Genomic DNA, 19158 nt, shown 5'->3' on the forward strand with positions numbered 1-19158 from the left:
AAATAGTCAGTTTAATGTGCTGTAGTGGTTAAAAAAGTAAACAGAATTTTAGGAATTATTAGGAAGGGAATAGTGAATAAAATGGAGAATGTCAAAATGCCTCTTTATCCCTCCTTAGTGAGACTGCACCTAGAGTGCTATATGCAATTCTGATCACTGCATACAGAGAAGAGCGACCAAAAAGATAAAATGGATGAAACAGCTCCCCATGAGGAAAGGCTAAAGAGGTAAGGGTTGTTCAGATTGGAGAAGAGATGGCTAAGGGGGGGATATAATAGAAGTCTATAAAATCATGAGAGAACTAGAACTGGTAAATGTGAATTGGTTATTTACTCTTTCAGATAATGGAAGGATTAGGGGGCACTCCATGAAGTTAGCAAGTAGCACATTTAAAACAAATCAGAGAAAATTATTTTTCACTCAATGAACAATAAAGCTCTGGAATTCATTTCCGGAGGATGTGGTTAAGGCAGTTAGTGTACCTGGGTTTTAAAAAGGTTTGGATAAGTTCCTGAAGGAAAAGTCCATAAACTGCTATTAATCAAGGTGACTTAGGGAATTACCACTGCTATTACTAGCATTAGTAGCATGGGATATATTTAATGTTTGGGTTTGTGACCTGGATTGGCCACTGTTGGAAACAGGATGCTGGGCCTGATGGACCCTCGATCTAACTCAGTATGGCAATTTCTTATGTTCTTATGATTAATGTGGACTCCAAGGTCAGTTTGGATGATTTTCCAATTTTCTGTTCCCTTATTAACTTGACCCCAGAACATTCCTGGTATAAGAGGTATTTGGCTGTGAAAATCAGACCATTCCTTATATTATCGCTATTACACTCATGTTCTCTGTGTTGGCAAGTAACTAAAAGGATATCAGAGGATTGGTTGCTGATGCCTGATTGCAGAACAGGTATGTATAGTGACAAATGCTACAGTTCAGCAGAATGGACCATTTGGACTACAAAACCCTGCCTTATGTGTGCCATGCTCCCAACTTTCACTCCAGATAAGTAATGTAGTGAAAGACTTGTAAGCAATGCTTGTGGTAGCTGACAAATGTATCAGGTTTTCTTAGGATGACTGTGAGATCAAAAATATATGGTGCTCAACATACCCGCATTCTAAAACATCAATAATTAAAGTGGGATACCAACATCAAAACTTTGCACAACAAAAACCAGCTAGAACTGCAAGGTCAAAAATACATAGCCTGGTATAAAAAAATTATTTTTGTGAGTTATATGAAGTATTCTCTGTGGCAGGTGACATATTATTGTCAAAATGTCAGCTTTAGGATTTCTTTGTATTGAGTAATATTATCCTGTTACCAGCAACACTGGACATTAGTGTTTGGAGGGATCCTTTGGAGGATTGGCTTTGCAAATATATAGATAAGTCACTATTTTTTTCTAACAGTTAATTGATTAAAGGAATATTTTTAGAGTTTTTCAATGCATATTATGTCTTTTTGTGTGAATGATTAAGCTGTTGCACACAAACTCTGAAGCTTTGAATTTGGTATCCCATTTATTTTGTTCCTGATTATTTCTTAGGAATTTTACAGGAAGCCAATATTCATCTTTAAGACATTGGGCTCAGTTAGATAAACTTATATGGCTAACTTATACCAGATATTCAGTGGCACAGATAACCTGAATATGCTTGGCTATTGGGGATTTAGCCAAGTTTATCTGGCAAATTTTAGGCTTGCTTTCAGTTAATCCTAAAGTGAGCCAGCTATCTTAACTGGATAACACTGAAAATCAGCATTTATCTGGCTAACTTACCTCTAAATTCATCAAAATGCTATAATTTTCACATGAATAATGCCCACACTAAGAAAAAGGGGTGTGGCTATGATAATTTTAGAATTACCACACTGCACGTTATGTTAGCTTGCATAGGTAATTTATTGAGGGGTGTGTTAAAGTTTTTGCACCCTGTTATCGAGTCCATCAAGCTAGGTCGAGAGAACATTGTAGAAATCTCATCTTTGTGAGACTTTCCTCACTCCAAATGACATCAAATCTTCACCGAGGTGTACTATGCTGTTCATACGTCTCACTCTGCATGTAAAACTGGCCCCTAAACCCTAAACCACCACCAAAACCTCACCTCAAGCTATTATCTGGCCCACCTATAGTGATATAAATAGTTGACTACTAGGAAGGCCTTATAAAGAGGTGCTCTCTCTTTCTCTCTCTCTCCCTCCCCTCTTAGGTTAGTACCCCTTTTTTTTTTTTTTACCATGGGCGATATCCATGCGATATTATAGTATTTTGATGAATCTAGGGGTAAGTTAGTTGGATATATTCAGTCGTGTGGCTGCGCCGATGAATTTCTGGGTTACAATAGACATATTATTTTATCCTGCTAAATAGCCGAGCCCTGCAGCAGCTCAATATCTACCTCATGGGGTCTAATCTATAATATGAAATTACATTAGGAATTTCTGGTATCTTGATTTGCTAGCTCATACATGTGATAATACCCAGCCAGAGCAGAATGAATTAGATTTACTTCAAGCACTGACTACAGCATGAGGCTGCCTCCCCTACCAGAAAGCGTTCTGTTATCTACTGAATCCCTCCCTTAATTAAAAAAAAAGCTTTATGAAAGATAACTGCTAAGGATGGCAACTTTCAAACCTGTGCGCAGGTGCACATTTGCACGTGTGTCGGCCTGCGCCCAGTAACACGGCCATTTTATAATATGCGCACAAATATGCACTCATGATATAAAATAGTCTGGCTGTGTGCACGTGTGCCACATTTTAATTGGGGCACACTTGTGCGTGCAACTCCTGCTTCTACTGCATAAGTCAGGGAATTTTAAAAGTGCGTGCCGACACCATTGCCAATTAAACCAGTTCATTCCCAGTTCACCCAGTTAAGGGGTAGGTCCTCCAAAACACCCCCCCTCCCCCCCGGTATAACAGCCTTCATTCCTCCCAGTTAGCCCCGACTCTTACAACCCTGCAGATCTTCTTAATTTTTATTTTATAACTTACACCCCATCCATAGCAGAAGTAAACTTACACGGCGGGGTTTCTGGGTGCATACCCAGGCATGTAAGTATTTACACGCACATGTCTGGCTCATGGCCCAACATGTACATGTCCTGCCCCACCCCTTTTTGAAAACTATGGAGATGTGCGCGCTGAGGGAGATATGCCTGTATCCAGGTGGCTTTTAAAATCCGCTCATCGCACACAAGCCCGACTTAATGCGCACTCTGAACTTTTAAAATTCACCTTTTAGACTACATTTTCAGTTTAAACGTCATTGAGCATCTTGTGCTTTCTGACAGCCGAAGCATGGAGATATATCATTAAGGGAATTATCCCTTGAATAAAATTCAATATAGTTGAATTAAAAATGTTCGGAAACAATACTGCTAGGGTTAGATTTATGTCTGAGGCAAAAAAAGAGCTAAAACACATGCGAAGAGCTTGCCGGTCAGCTTGCTTTCACAAATTATAAGTAGCACATCTTATAGCCAAGGATTTAATTCCCTGCTATTTTGAAAAGGGCAAACAAAATACCCAAAGAAAGAAAACTACTATGCAAGCAAAAGTAGTCTTCAAGTGGCACCGAGTATTTTTCTAAAAATAATTAAATTTAAGAATCAAACAACAATTCCATGGTATACCTAAAACTGCTCATTATTCTCTGAAAATTTCTCAAGTGGTTTTCTAAGCAGAAGTAAAAGGAAGACAAATGGAAAGAAGAGGGGTGAAATGGGGCAGAAAGGATATGTGAATGTTGAATGGAGATGTAAGAGAGATGGAGAAAAGGAGATAAGGAAATGTAAAATTTCCTTATCTGACGGCCTGAGAACGATCTCCCGTTCTCAGGCCGTCGGTTGCCACTCATAAAGATGGCGCCGATGGCCCTTTGCCCTTACCATATGACAGTGTATCCGTGCCATTGGCTGGCCCCTGTCACATGGTAGGAGCACTGGCTGGCCAGTGCCATCTTTAAAGATGGCCGCCACCATCGTAAAGATGGCCGCCGCCATCTTTAAAGATGGCTGCTGCCGTATTTAAAGATGGCTGCCGCCGTCGTAAAGATGGCCGCCATCTTTAAAGATGGCGTCGGTCAGCCAGTGCTCCTACCATGTGACAGGAGCCGGCCAATGGCATGGATACCCTGTCATATGGTAAGGGCAAAGGGCCATCAGCGCCATCTTTATGAGTTGCAGCCGACGGCCTGAGAACGGGAGATCACTCCCGGGACCACCACTAGACCACCAGGTATGTTTTGGGGGGCTCGGGAGGGTGGGGGAAGCTAAGGGGTCGTTTTTAAAGGGTCGGGTGTTTTGTTTTTTTATCGGGCCATCGGCGCCATTTTTGAGTGGCAGCCAAAATAGCGCCGGTGGCCCGAGAGCGGGAGATCGGCCCCCGCGCCCCCACTGGACCACCAGGTAATCGTAAAAAGTTTGGGGGGGGGGTTTGGGAGGCTGGGGGAAGGTAAGGGGTTAATTTTAAAGGGTCAGGCCTCACTACAAAAAAAATAACGATGTGAATCGGAACCAATTCCGATTCACATCACCCACGATCAGATTTTTTCCCCCCTCTAGCCGAACCCGATTGTTAAGACGATCGGGCACACAATTCACATCTCTATTATTTACCATTCACTTCCTAAAAATTCCTAACATTCTGTTTGCTTTTTTGACTGCTACAGCACACTGAGCTGAAAATTTCAATGTATTTTCCACTATGATGCCTCAATCTTTTTCCTCGGTGGTAACTCCTAATATGGAACCTAACATCATGTAACTACAGCATGGGATATTTTTCCTAATATGCAACACCTTTCTCTTGTCTACATTAAATTTCATCTGCCTTTTGGATGCCCAATCTTCCAGTCTCGCAAGGTCCTCGTGCAATTTATCACAATCCGATTGTGATTTAACTACTCAATAATTTTGTATCATCTGCAAATTTGATAACCTCACTCGATGTATTCCTTTCCAGATCATTTATAAATACTCATATGTTGAAAAGCACCGATCCAAGTACAGATCCCTGAGGCACTCCACTGTTTACCCTTTTCCATTTAGAAAATTGAGCATTTAATCCTACTCTCCTGTCTTTTAACCATGAGAAGAGATCATGAGCTGACTATTTTTTGTGGAGACTGTTTTCTCTTTATGCAGCTGGCACTGACAATCTTGTCTTTTTTTTCTTATTACTTGTACTATGTTCTTGCAGGTCCTCCAACTATAATTTAAGACTGATTGTATCACTTTCCTTTCTCGCTAAGCTTATAGAATCTCTTGTTCTACACCAGCTTACAGACTTTCTCTCTGACGATGATATTCTTACCCCAGCCAAAACAGCTTTTATAAAGGCCTTCAACCAAAACTTTACTCCTATCATCTTTCGACACACTATTACATGGTTTCAGCTCTAATATAGACTTTACTCTAGTTTTCCTAGATATTTCTGCCACTATCGACTAGGGATGTGAATCGTTTTTTGACGATTTAAAATATCGTCCGATATATTTTAAATCGTCAAAAAATCGTTAGGGCCATGATACAATACCAATTCCCCCGATTTATCGTTAAAAAATCGTAAATCGGGGGAAGGGGGAGGGCAGGAAAACCGGCACACTAAAACCCCCTAAAACCCCCCCCCGACCCTTTAAATTAAACCCCCCACCCCCCCGACCCCCCCCCCCCCCAATGCTTTAAATTACCTGGGGATCCGGCGGTGGTCCAGAACGGCGGCGGTCCGGAACGGCCCCCTCAATAGAATCGTGTTGTCTTCAGCCGGCGCCATTTTTCAAAATGGCCACCGCAAAATGGCGGCGGCCATAGACAAAAACGATTCGACAGAGGAGGTCGTTCCGGACCCCCGCTGGACTTTTGGCAAGTCTTGTGGGGGTCAGGAGGCCCCCCCAAAGGTGGCCAAAAGTTTACTGGGAGTCCAGCGGGGTTCCGGGAGCGATTTCTTGCCGCGAATCGTTTTCGTACGGAAAATGGCGCCGGCAGGAGATCGACTGCAGGAGGTTGTTCAGCGGGGGTTCCGGACCGCCGCTGAACGACCTCCTGCACTCGATCTCCTGCCGGCGCCATTTTCCGTACGAAAACGATTTGCGGCAAGAAATCGCTCCCGGAACCCCGCTGGACTCCCAGGAAACTTTTGGCCAGCTTGGGGGGGCCTCTTGACCCCCACAAGACTTGCCAAAAGTCCAGCGGGGGTCCGGAACGACCTCCTCCGTCGAATCATTTTTGTCTATGGCCGCTGCCATTTTGCGGCGGCCATTTTGAAAAATGGCGCCGGCTGAAGACAACACGATTCTATTGAGGGGACCGTTCCGGACTGCCGCCGTTCTGGACCACCGCCGGATCCCCAGGTAATTTAAAGCATTTGGGGGGGGTTCGGGAGGGTGGGGGATTTAATTTAAAGGGTCGGGGTGGGTTTTAGGGGGGTTTAGTGTGCCGGCTCACGATTTTAATGATTTTTCACGATAGTTTACACACCCAAACGGCAACAATACGATTCCCTCCCCCTCCCAGCCGAAATCGATCGTTAAGGCGATCGAGGACACGATTCACATCTCTACTATCGACACTCTTGATCATCCAATTCTTCTATCCAATCTGCAATCTTTAGGTATTACTTCTAAAGTACTAGGTTGGTTCACAACTTACCTATCTAACCAAACTCAGCAAATTAACATTGGTCCTCATTCTTCTAACCATTACACTGTCTCATTTGGTGTTCCTCAAGGTTCTTGTCTTTCCCTTATTCTTTTTAACATCTATCTACTTCCTCTATTCTTTTTAACATCTATCTACTTCCTCTCTGTCAGTTACTCTCAGCTTTGGATATTCAGTTTAAAACCTATGCTGACGACATTCTCTTGGTCAGATACTCTCCCAACTGTTGTACTATATAGAAATACTATCAATACCTGGCTGTCACATAACCATCTTAAATTGAACCCCATTAAAACATAAATAGTTCACTTAACTTCAGCTGCAAATCCTTGTAATGGACCTCCACCTCACCTGCTACTAAATGGTATTTCTATCTCAATTTCAACTCAAGCGCACAGTCCAGATATGTTACTAAACTCCGATCTCTCCTTAATTCAACACATTTCCATAATAGTTCTTCATTTCCTTGTTCTCTGTAAGACACATGTGTTATGTCATCCCAAAGTTATATGTAAACCGAAGTGATTAGTAACATTGTTACCAGAACCTCGGTATATAAAAAATGTTAAATAAATAAATAAATAAATAAATAAATAGTTAAAAAATCATTTTACAAATTTCATATGCTCAAACACCTTCATCCTCTTCTTTTCTATCAAGACTTCCACACGGTTCTCCAATCTTTGATCTTTTCTGACCTCGATTATTGTAACGCGCTTTATTTTGGTCTTCCAGATTCAGCAATTCGACCTCTTCAGTTAATCCAAAACTCGGCTGCACGTGTCCTATCTGGTTCACCCTTAAAAAATCACATAACTCCAATACTTTTTTCTTTATACTGGCTTCCAATTAAATTTAGAATCCAATTTAAAATTCTGACCATCATCCACTCACTCATACATAATCCCCCACCGACTTGGCTATGTTCCATTCTTTGAATATGCAAAACTACAAGACATTTAAGATCATTAAACAAAATCGTACTAGATTCCCCTTCCATTCTGTTGTGTCGTAGGTAGATTCTTGGGCTGAGGTGGGGTTGACGCAACCCATGGCGAGGGCCCACGGGTCGCCACTATCAGCAGGTGGAGTGGGCTGAAGCTAGAGGCCACTGGAGCTTCATCTTTCCCAGCCCACGTTCCCCTCGGGTTGAGCCTTTGGGTGCCGGGGCTGGCAGGACTTAGGCGGGCTCGAGATAGGAAAATGAAGATAGCTGGTTCAGCCCAGAGACAGCAGCCAGCAGATGGTGTATGTCTATCCAAGATGGGTTGCGGAACTGGAACCCAAGCACCAAGGAACAGGGAGCAACTGGAGGCGTTTGAGCAAAGAAAAGCCAAGGCCTTGAAAGTCCATGTCCAGAGGATAGAGGCAGAGGTGTCTCTGTCAAATTCAGATGGAGGCTGGCAGCCAATGGAGGCTGTAGTGAGCAACATGGAACTCTGGACAAGAAAGAGTCTATAGCAAGGTTATCCATAGCAATGGTCAGGGCACGGAGAAGGCAAGCATGGTCAGGTGTAGCAGTGGTCAAGGTACGGAGAAGGCAGGCATGGTCAGGCATAGCAGTGGTCAAGGCACGGAGAAGGCAGACATGGTCGGACGTAGCAGAGGTAAGGCTTGGAGAAGGCAGGCGAGGTCGGACGTAGCAGAGGTCAGGCTTGGAGAAGGCAAGTGAGGCAGGGTCAGGCAAAGCATGGTCAAAGTCCGTGAAGTCAATCCGAGAGGCAGAGTCAGGCGAAGCAAGGTCAGAATCCATGAAGTCAATCCAAGAGGCAGAGTCAGGCGAAGCAAGGTCAGAATCCATGAAGTCAATCCGAGAGGCAGAGTCAGGCGAAGCAGGGTCAGAATCCGTGAAGTCAATCCGAGGCGAGGAATCGAGGTAGGAATGAAGAGACAGGAACCAGGAACAATGAAGAATCAGGAACAAAGGGCAGAGATGAATCTCTAGAAGCAACGAGCACTCGATCAACAGGGAACAGAGGAACTGAGGAGACCTTGCTGCCCGAGCTTACGTATGCTGAGAGTGATGATATCAGCATCCGGGTCTGCGGCCAGGTTCCCGCCGCGGGCCCTTTAAAAACATCAGCGTTGTGCGCACCTAGGAAAGGGTGTGGCGCCGTTGGTGGCGACTCTCCACGGAGCAATCGGAGAGGCCTGCTTGGAGGAAGAATCCTGGCTGGAGGTCCCAGGTAGCATGGCAGAGTCAGGGACACTGGCAGGGGCCCGAGGTCGGAGCCGGCTGCCAACTGCCACCAACGATGGAGAGCTGAGCGTTGAGGTCCATTTGGGAAGGTGAGAGGGTTGTGCTGCGGGCCTCCTGCAGACGGCAATCGTAACACATTCACCTAGCAAGATTAGATATCACTAGGAAAAAAGCCTTTTCTGTTGCCAGCCCATTAATTTGGAATACTTTACCAGCCACTCTTCGCCAAATTGCAAATACACAAGAATCCCAAAAAAACTTTAAAAACATATCTCTTTTCACAAGCAATTAACACCCACTTGACAGAACATACCTAACCTTTCTCTCCACTTTCCACCTTCTCAGTTATATTTATGACCTTTGTTCTTGTCCTTGCACTATTGTTTTGAATTACGTTTTGAATTCTTTTGTTTATTTTTAGTCTTTTAAGTTTATTTTATCTATTAAATTTCAAACTATTTTATGTATGTATTTTTATGTAAAACGTTTTGGCCAATATTTTATTGAAAAAGTGGTATCTAAACAATTCTAAATAAATAAATATCAAACACTGGGACACATTTGAGTTTGCTTTAATTTAAGTTTCACTTTACATTTATGTCACTGTTTGTTTTTATTTTGCATGGGCTCATATGTATTTTGGCAAAAGACTGACCTCTGGCAAGATACCCAGTGTGTGGGTTTGTTTTCTCTGACCTACGATCTTTTGTAGTACAAGGGGGAGGCGGCACCCCGACACATCTGTTTGACCTCTTGCCTTTGGATAGGCGATGATTGCAAATTTGGTTGCTGTGGGGGGATGAGTAGGGGGAGGACAGAAGGTTCTTGGAGTTTTTTTGCCCTAGTGTTTTCTTTTTGGATGGTGGAGATCTTACAGTTACTTTTTTTACTGCATACATCCTAGTTATACCGGTTGTGTGATATCGCTGTGGGTATGTGTTAATTCTGATTGTATTTGGATGGTCTGCTTGTCATTATATATGCCTTTTTTTGTCTGCAAAGGGGCAGTCACATAATTTCATTACCTATTAAAAGGGAGAAAGTGCTTTCTCAATTAAACAGAATGAAGTACCATATTGCGTTTCTGGAGATAACACATATGATGCACCAAGAACACATTAAGCTTCGGAAGCGATGGGTATCACAAGTCTTTGTGGCACAAGGGACCTCTAAAAAATGTGGCGTGGCCATTTGATTTACTGTAATATGGCTTTCCCACTTAAGCCTATATTGATCCACAGGGATGGTATACTACACTCAGTGGCTCTTTATTTGGCAGACCGTTTAGATTGCTCTCTGTATATGCCCCTAACCACTATGGCCATTTTTTTTTTTTTTTTACTAAAATTGTCACTGTGTTGGAATCAATGGGGAGGACTCCTTTAGTTATGGGAGGAGATTTTAATTGCATAGTACATAGGGATTTAGATAAATAGTCACACTATTTCTTTTCTGTTTTGGGTGCCCATAAAGGAATTCCTTTTCTCTGTGATTCCTGGCACATTTTACACCTGGGAAGAGGTGGGGTTCACCCCTATCGCTAGGGCTCATGACACTAAATCTAGGATAGATTTTATGCTGGTTTCCAAGTCCTATTTTTCTTCTTTAAGTTCTTCAGATATAGGCCCAATCGTGATTTCAGATCATGTGCCTGTTTCCCGTGCACTAACTAATCTAACATCTTTTTCAGGGTAGTTGGAATGGAGGATGCCCAGATGGCTGGCTCAAGATAAGGAATGTGAGACCTTTTTAGCTAATAAATGGGATGATTATGAGAAAAATAATCAACTCCATATGGATGATCCTGTTCTTTTTTGGGAGGCTGCCAAGGTGGTTTTGAGGGGAGAAATCAAAAAGGAGCTTGATAATGATATTTAATCTCTCACTCACAGGCTGCAGTTTATCCAAGGTTGCTTGATCAATGACTTCTCAGCAGAGCAAATGAGAATTCTGGCAACCTCCAAACTCTGAAATGACAAATTGCATCACAGGGCTACTTCTTCCCTTTTAAATCTGCAGCATAAACTGCATAAACAAACCTAAGAGAATGCTGGCAAATTTGGTAAGGGCCAAGCATTCTGGCTTGACCTCCATTTGGAAATTGATGCTGCTTGACCTCCGCCTGCGGCTAACAATTGCCTGGCCCGAACCTCGACTCTGAGAGAACAATGCCCGCCCTGACCACAGCCTGAACCTGACTTTGATTGCCTGCCGCCTGCCATGACCACTGCTTACCTGATGCCACTTTTCTTACTGTGCTGGTCCGCACTATCTTCCATGTGATGGACTTTCACCCCCCCCCACCCCCACCCCACCCCACAGAGGCCTGCATCTAGGTCCAGCCGACCCGGCACCCGAGGGCTCAACCTAAGGAGAATGAGGGCTGGTATTGATGAAGCTCCAGTTGGGCTTCTGCTGCAGCCAGCTCCGCCTGCCGATGGTGGGGACCTGTGGGGCTCCTCCCTGCAGGTCCCCACCTGCAGGGAGGAGCCCCGCATTTGCTACTTTTCCCTTTCTTTCTGCCTTTTTCATCCTATGGCACTGCCTTATCACATAAGTGGAATATCCTAGTCCTTTAGAGCTAAATGTGTTTCCATTCTGACTGAGAGCAGGAATTGGTTACAGTTCTTGACATTGTCAACCAGAGCACAGAATATTTGTAGAAAACTCCTTGGTTGAATTAAAGCTGCTGTTTATTTTAACCATCAGCGTCAGCTTAGGCTGAGCAGAGGGCCAGATGTACTAAATGTTTTTTTCCCATTTTGAGTCTATGGGAAAAGTACCTAGTACATCTGGCCCAAATTTTTGGTCTGCCGCTTAGTTGATGTGTTTTATTTTCCTGACTCTAACTCATGATGTTTACTAAACAATGACTGAAAAAAGACCCTAGGTTTCACTGAGAAAATGTTTAGAACATGAAGGCACTTTTTCTATTGTGGGGCCGGTTTTCACTTATTAGCTCTGTTCTAGTGGCATTTAAGAGTTTTCTTGGTGATGAAAAGAAAGACAGTGGAAACCTTGCTTGATTACCAAAAATTTGTTAGCCTATGCATCAGAGATTTTTTTCTAAATAATTGGTTATTTATATTTTTTATATTTATATTCTATTAACAATGTCAAGAAAATCCAGATCCCTCAATCTATCCCCTCCGTTCTTGCCTTCTTTCTTTCCACTTCCTCCTGGCTCTGTTTCTTCTTCTGCCCCAACATATTATTTTTAGCCCTGTTTTTGACTTTTTTACACTTCCCACACCAGTTGGCTGCTCAAACATTCTCACCAGCCCCGAGAACTAGAGGGAAATCTTCCAAGGCTGATCATCAGTGTTCTGTTTTTTTGACTAGCAGAGGTTGCCATATGAGGGGCAGCTGTCTTTACCCCTTCCTTGGGAATGAGAACGCCACTCCAGCTAACTTCAAGACTTAAACCCAAGTTTTCTGTGCCACATCACATAGTGCACCACCAAAAATCAGTACATCACAGCTGGGTGATTAATCAACACTACCCAATATACAAAAAATAATCACCCTCAACAACTCCAACCATTTAAACAACCTTATTCAGCGCACATACCATCACTGCCCTAAATGTTTTTTACCCACTTGAAATAATCAACTTATAAGAGCGTTTCTACAAGTTGTAAATATCTAAGGAAAGAGGCGGATAGTTTCATGCTAACACATTACCCCATGGCAATGTTTTTACTGTGTTGGTAATCAATCATTAACTACCGCCATCCATCCACATGCATTTTTTTATTATATATGTATTTTTTTTTTAATTATGAAGGGCTCTAAACGCTCTCTATAGTGAATAATGAATTTAATGCACAAGTCACATAGGGGCGGATTTTAAAAGGGTTACGCACATAAGTTACGTGCGTAACCTTTAAAAAAAAACCCTGCACTCGCCGAGCCTATTTTGCATAGGCTTGGCGGCGCGTGCAAGCCCCGAGACGCGCGTAAGTCCCGGGGCTTTACTAGGGGGGGCGTGTCGGGGGACGGCGCGACGTTCGGGGCAATCCGGGGGGGGCATGGTGCTGGCCCGGGGGCATTCTGGGGGCGTGGCCGAGGCCTCCAGACCACCCCCTGGGTCGGGTGATGGCGCGCCAGCGGGCCACCGGCGCGCGCGAGTTACTCCTGCCTCGAGCAGGCGTAACTTTTGTGATAAAGGTGGGGGGGGTTTAGATAGGGCTGGGGGGGTGGGTTAGGTAGGGGAAGGTGGGGGAGGTGGAGGGAACGGGCAGTGCGCGCAGGGCTCGGCGTGCATAAGGTGCACAAATGTGCACCCCCTTGCGCGCGCCGACGCCGGGTTTTAAAAGATACGTGCGGCTACGGGCGTATCTATTGAAATCTGGTGTACTTTTGTTTGCACCTGGTGCACGAACAAAAGTATGCGCTCGCACTTTTTTAAAAAATGTACCCCTTAGTGCAGCAGCCTGAGCAGCAGTGCTAGCCCAGCCCCAATATGCTTTCCTTCTGCTTGCATCTTTTAAATTAATACAAAATAACAATAGCCACGTCTGCTTTTTTCCTTTTCCTCTTAGTTTGCCTTTCAACTGCTGCTCTATTTATATTTTCAGGGTAACTATCCAAAGGGACTTCTGCACATACAAGTACTTTCGGGCGGATTTTAAAAGCCCTGCTCGCGTAAATCCGCCCGGATTTACGCGAGCAGGGCCTTGCGTGCCGGCGCGCCTATTTTCCATAGGCCGCCGGCGCGCGCAGAACCCCGGGACGCGCGTAGGTCCCGGGGTTTTTTGAAGGGGGCATGTCGGGGGTGGGGCTGAATGACGCAGCGTTTCGGCGGCGGGATGCGGCGTATCGGGGGCGTGGTTTCGGGCCGGAGCGTTCCGGGGGCGTGGCCGCACCCTCCGGAACCACCCCCGGGTCGGGTCTCGGCGCGCCAGCAGCCCGCTGGCGCGCGTGGATTTACGTCTCCCTCCGGGAGGCGTAAATCCATGGATAAAGGTGTGGGGGGGGGGGGGGTTTAGATAGGGCCGGGGGGGTGGGTTAGGTAGGGGAAGAGAGGGGATGGTGAGGGGAGGGAACGGAGGCAGGTTGCGCGGCTCGGCGCACGCCAGCTGCCCAAAATCGGCAGCCTTGCGCGCGCCGATCCAGGATTTTAGAGGATACGCGCGGCTATGCGCGTATCTTGTAAAATCCAGCGTACTTTTGTTTGCGCCTGCTGCGCAAACAAAAGTACGCAATCGCGCTTCTTTTTAAAAATCTACCCCTTTGTGCATAAAAGTGACTTTTACAAAACTTCCCACGTGACATACGGGTACATTTATGTGCACAGGTTAAGTTTACATGCAAGTTTACCCAGACTGAGTCTCTGCTCGGGTCCAGGTGGCATAGTTGGGGCAGAGTTTGGATTTACGGGCATACTTTGTAACATTCAGGAAAAGGCCGTGGGATATCTTTCAAAGCAGACTTTCACGCATGAGTCTGCTTTGAAAATTGATATAACTTATGCACATATTTGTAGCATATACCATGCAGAAGGGTGCGAAAATTATCCTCTCTATATATCTGTATGATACTTGCACTGGGTTGGAAAGTCAGGAGGAGGATGAATATGGCAAGGGTCATGATAATGTAATTCTGGGAGGGAAGGGGGAAGGAGAATAGTTCCTTGGCTGTGCTTAATTTTAAAAAGGCATCTTTACTAGCAGGAGGAAGGGGGGATCATGGCTGTTTATTTTTGACATGGGAGGGGATCAGTCCACATATCTCACATCTGTTTTGTTTGTTTTTTTTGTTTGTTTGTTTTTTAACTTTGGAGTTTGGGAGGATTGGACCAGGGTTTATTTTTTTGTTTTTTTTTTTTAACCTGGCTAAGTTTACGCTTATGATTTTTCTAAGTCCCAAAGACAGTCAGATAACCCTTTTGAACTGAGATCTCTTTTATACTTGTCAGTTGAGGTATCTAAAATGAAAAATTCCTAGTTTTAAGTCTAAAAGGAGAAGAGACACTAGGAAATTGTAAAGGAATTTAATTGCAATGTTCTTCACAGGTTTTTAAACACATTTTGCAGAAATTTTGCTGTGCTTTTTTCAGAATTCAATTATTAATAATCACACTGATTAAATACTTCATTATATAAATGCCTGGCTTGCTAATACTTACCTAGAAGATGCTGAGAATTACCACTTTTTCCTCAGAATATTTGTGGAGCTTTTCTGTTTGTAGTTTTCTGGTTCTCAAATCCCTAAGATTCATTCAGGAAATGCAACCCTTTAGTGACTTTCCATGCTGCCCTGAGGGAGAACAGGAAACAAAGGATGCTTGATCAAAATATTTCACAGATTTCTCTTAAATTGCATACACAGGTCATACACATTTCATTGAAAGCAAATTTTGATGCATTATGCTGAAATACTGCTTAAAAACCAGCTTGAAAATAAATGGCTTTTTTTGTAATGAATAAAATAAGCTGAAATAATGGTTAACAAATTTTAAAAAAAGATATAAGGTGATACCGTTTTATTGAACTGACATAACATTTCTTGACTAGCTTTTGGAAATAGTTTTCTCAAAAGCTATTCAAGAACTATATTAAGTTGATACCACCTTACATATTGCTTGGTTTTTCAATGTATTTGTTAAACTTTATTTCTGCGTATTCAAGTGGACTAACATGGCAACTCCACTACTTATTAATAAGCTGAATCCTGCAAAAGGAAATTAGTGTTAATGTCCACTATTCATTCATATGTTATCTCTCTTCCCTTCTTCCCCCTTCCAAATATACACATACAGTTTCCAAATTCCTCTTTCCTTTATAATTTTTCTATACAAGTAGTTGGTGAAACCTCATCTAGAATATTGGGGCAGATTTTATAACCTGCGCGCACGGCCTACATTTGTGCACGCTACCCAGCGCGCACAAATGTACGCCCAATTTTATAACATGTGCGTGCAGCCAGCGATGCATGCAAGCCCAGGGACACACATATGTCCCGGGGCTTGAAAAAGGGGACCGGGGCATGGGTGGGGCAGTCCAGGGATGGGGTGGGGGTGGAGCCAGAGCCTCCAGGCACAGCGGCCATTTGCTGCTGTGCCTACACCTCTCCAAAGGCAGGTGCAACTTCTAAGTTAAAGGTAAGGCGGGGGTTTAGGTAGGGCTTGGGAGCAGGTTAGGTAGGGGAAGGGAGGGAAAGGTGGGGGGGGGGGGCAGAAGGAAAGTTCCCTTCGAGGCTGCACAGCTCGGCATGTGCAAGGTGCACAAGTGTGCACCCCCCTTGCGTGCGCCGACCCCGGATTTTATAACATGCTCGCGGGTTTCGCGTACAAATCTACGCCTGCGCCTAGGTATTAAAATCTGGCCCTAAGCAATTTGTGCATATTTTTCAGGTACAATTTTCCAATCTCACTGAAATGTTCTAAGACTTGCATTGGACCTGAAGACTGAAATCTTTGCAAGTTGTGATCCCTTACAGTGAACCAACAAAACCCATATCATTATTATTATTGTTTATTAAACTTAATATACCACCTGTAAATCAAATTACCCATGATGTAGCATGAGAGAGTGGCACAAACAGAAATTATAAGGGTTATTTTCTTTAAATGCTTTTGTTTAAAATGTCAGACATTAGCATTTCACATTTTAAGAAACAAAACAGGCCAGCTATATTTTAAGGGGCTGCCTTACTCTGCTTACTCACATAATTTAGCTTCACAATTCCCAAACACATTCTGAGGTTAGCTATTGTCAGGGGCTACCTATTCCCTCTGTACTCACAAAGTTTCAACTTCACAGTCAGGTCAGCAATCTTACAGGAACTGCCTTCTCCTGGAGTTCCACGGACCTGATTCTTATCCTCAGGTATGAAACCCTCCCTGGGACCATAATCCCTCGCTACACTCAGCTGTAGAGTGGGACAGATACTTGGAGCTGGTCTTTAAGGTGTTCTGGGGCTCTTCATACATACTCTGTCACAGTGAGCTTTGAGAACATAAAAGACCCCCTCTTGAGTTGAAGAGACTCATGTTGGTCCAATAAAAGATATCTCAATTTACAAACGGGCCGAAACAGTACTGTTAGCCTGTGTTTGGATATGTGTTTTCGATGCGCTAGCTTTACCCTTTATTCAGTAAGGGGTTGAAAATGCACGGCCAACCCCCCCCCCACCCGAAACTAATAGCACCCACAACATGCAAATGCATGTTGATGGCCCTATTAGTCATTCTCGCGCGATACAGAAAGCAAAATGTGCAGCCAAGCCACACATTTTACTTTCAGAAATTAGCGCCTACCCAAAGGTAGGCGCTAATTTCTCTTGGCAATGGGAAAGTGTACAGAAAAGCAGTAAAAACTAGGGATGTGAATTGTTTTTCTGATGATTGAAAATATCGTACGATATTTTCAAAGTCGTTAGAAATCAGGGGCTCCCCGAAACCGATAGGAAAACCCCATGAAATTGTTCATGGGGTTCTCTTATCATTTTGGGGGAGGGCGGGAAAAATGGCACACAAAAACAACCCCTAAACCCACCCCGACCCTTTAAAACAGATCCCTTAGCTTCCCCCACCCTCCCAACCCCCCAAAAAAAACTTTTTAAAAGTACCTGGTAGTCCCAGGAGCGATCTCCTGCTCTTGGGCTGTCGGCTGCCACTAATAAAAATGGCGCCGATGCCTTTGCCCTTACCATGTGACAGGGTATCCATGCCATTGGCCAGCCCCTCTCACATGGTAGGAGTAATGGATAGCCAGCGCCATCTTTAAAAATGGTGCAGGCCATCCAGTGCTCCTACCATGTGACAAGGGCCGGCCAATGGCACAGATACCCTGTCCCATGGTAAGGGCAAAAGGCCATCGGCGTCATTTTTATTAATGGCAGCTGACGGCCCGAGAGCGGGAGATCGCTCCTGGGGCCCCCACTGGACCACCAGGTACTTTTAAAAAGTTTTGGGGGGGGTCGGGAGGGTGGGGGAAGCTAAGGGATCTGTTATAAAGGGTCAGGGTGGGTTTTTTGTTTATCGGCTTGGGAGCAGCCGATAAAAAAAAAAACGATCGGACCACACGAAAAAAATTTAACGATGTGAATCTGATTCCGGTTCCGATTCACATCTCTAGTAAAAACTGCTTTTCTGTACACCCTCCGACTTAATATCATGGCGATATTAAATTGGAGGTCCCAAAAGTTAAAAATAATAAAACAAATAAATAAATACATTTTAAATTGGCCCATGGATCGCGGGTTGAAAACCGGATGCTCAATTTTGCCGGCGTCCGATTTCCGAACCCAGGGCTGTCAGCGGGTTTGAGAACCGACGCCGGCAAAATTTAGCATCAGCTGTCAAACTCGCTGACAGCCGCCGCTCCTGTCAAAAAAGAGGCGCTAGGGATGTGCTAGTGTCTCTAGCGCCTCTTTTTACTGCGGGCACTCATTTAAATACTGAATTGCGTGCACAGGAGAGTGGCCTATGCGCACGCCGGGAGAGCAGGCACTCGCCCGCTCTCCCGCGACTTTTACTGAATCGGCCTGAAAGACAGCAGTGTCACTGCAGATTTTAGTAGATGGCATCCTGCTTACAGGTCAGTACAAATACAAAAAGTGAGATGCATACAAGAGCCCTCAGTATGAATAGCAGTAGCTCCTCAAAACATCATAGAATGAACTTTTGAAACAAACAAGAAAAATAATGACGCAAGGGAGCCTGGAAAAATGTAACCTAAACAATAACAAAAGATTGCACTTCTAAAAATATTTTCTGAAGTCTCCAGGTTAAGAACACCCTGGACACAATATCTCAAGAGTAGTGATAGAAAAGTGAAACAGGTAACTTACTAAAAGAAAAAGTAATCCCTCTAGTGAAACTGAGCAAAAACCCTGCATGTGTTGCATGGAACTCAGCACATTGTATTGCCCCAAGGATTTTTTTTTTCCAAGTTCTCTGGAAGCATACAACAATTCTTGGGGGCCAATCTTATTCTCAAGTGCACAGGGGTGGAAACCCTGGAACAGTTTCTCACACTCCTCAAAAGCTTTCACTGATGTACTACTAACTCCTTGATATCTTCACTGGCCTTCAGTAGTCTTGAAAGGAGCAGGCTGGACACTTGGAGTGGTGTTCAAAATAAATATTTACTGCAACTCAGGAATAATGATCATAGTCCAAAATCACAAAGAAGCTCGAAAAAAATCTCTTAATACACTAAAAAAAATACACTCCAAAAATCCAAGTTCCCTATCCTTATTTGAACCACTGAATCCATGTCCCTTCCTGGTGACAATAAAGTAGAAAACATTCTTTCTTCCTCTGGATTG

The 19158-nt window shown here is 44.0% G+C and overlaps 1 protein-coding gene across 1 annotated transcript in view; it reads right to left on the minus strand.

Annotated features, from left to right (window-relative positions):
- The window catches only part of CALCRL (calcitonin receptor like receptor), a 250688-nt gene that overhangs the window by 116910 nt on the left and 114620 nt on the right, over nt 1-19158 (minus strand). The window contains exon 2 of the mRNA XM_029605971.1: nt 15011-15141. The gene's annotated coding sequence lies outside the window, so the exon portion shown is untranslated. The remainder of the gene's footprint in view (nt 1-15010; nt 15142-19158) is intronic.

Source organism: Rhinatrema bivittatum, chromosome 6 (assembly GCF_901001135.1).
Source record: "Rhinatrema bivittatum chromosome 6, aRhiBiv1.1, whole genome shotgun sequence".
NCBI lineage: Eukaryota > Metazoa > Chordata > Amphibia > Gymnophiona > Rhinatrematidae > Rhinatrema > Rhinatrema bivittatum.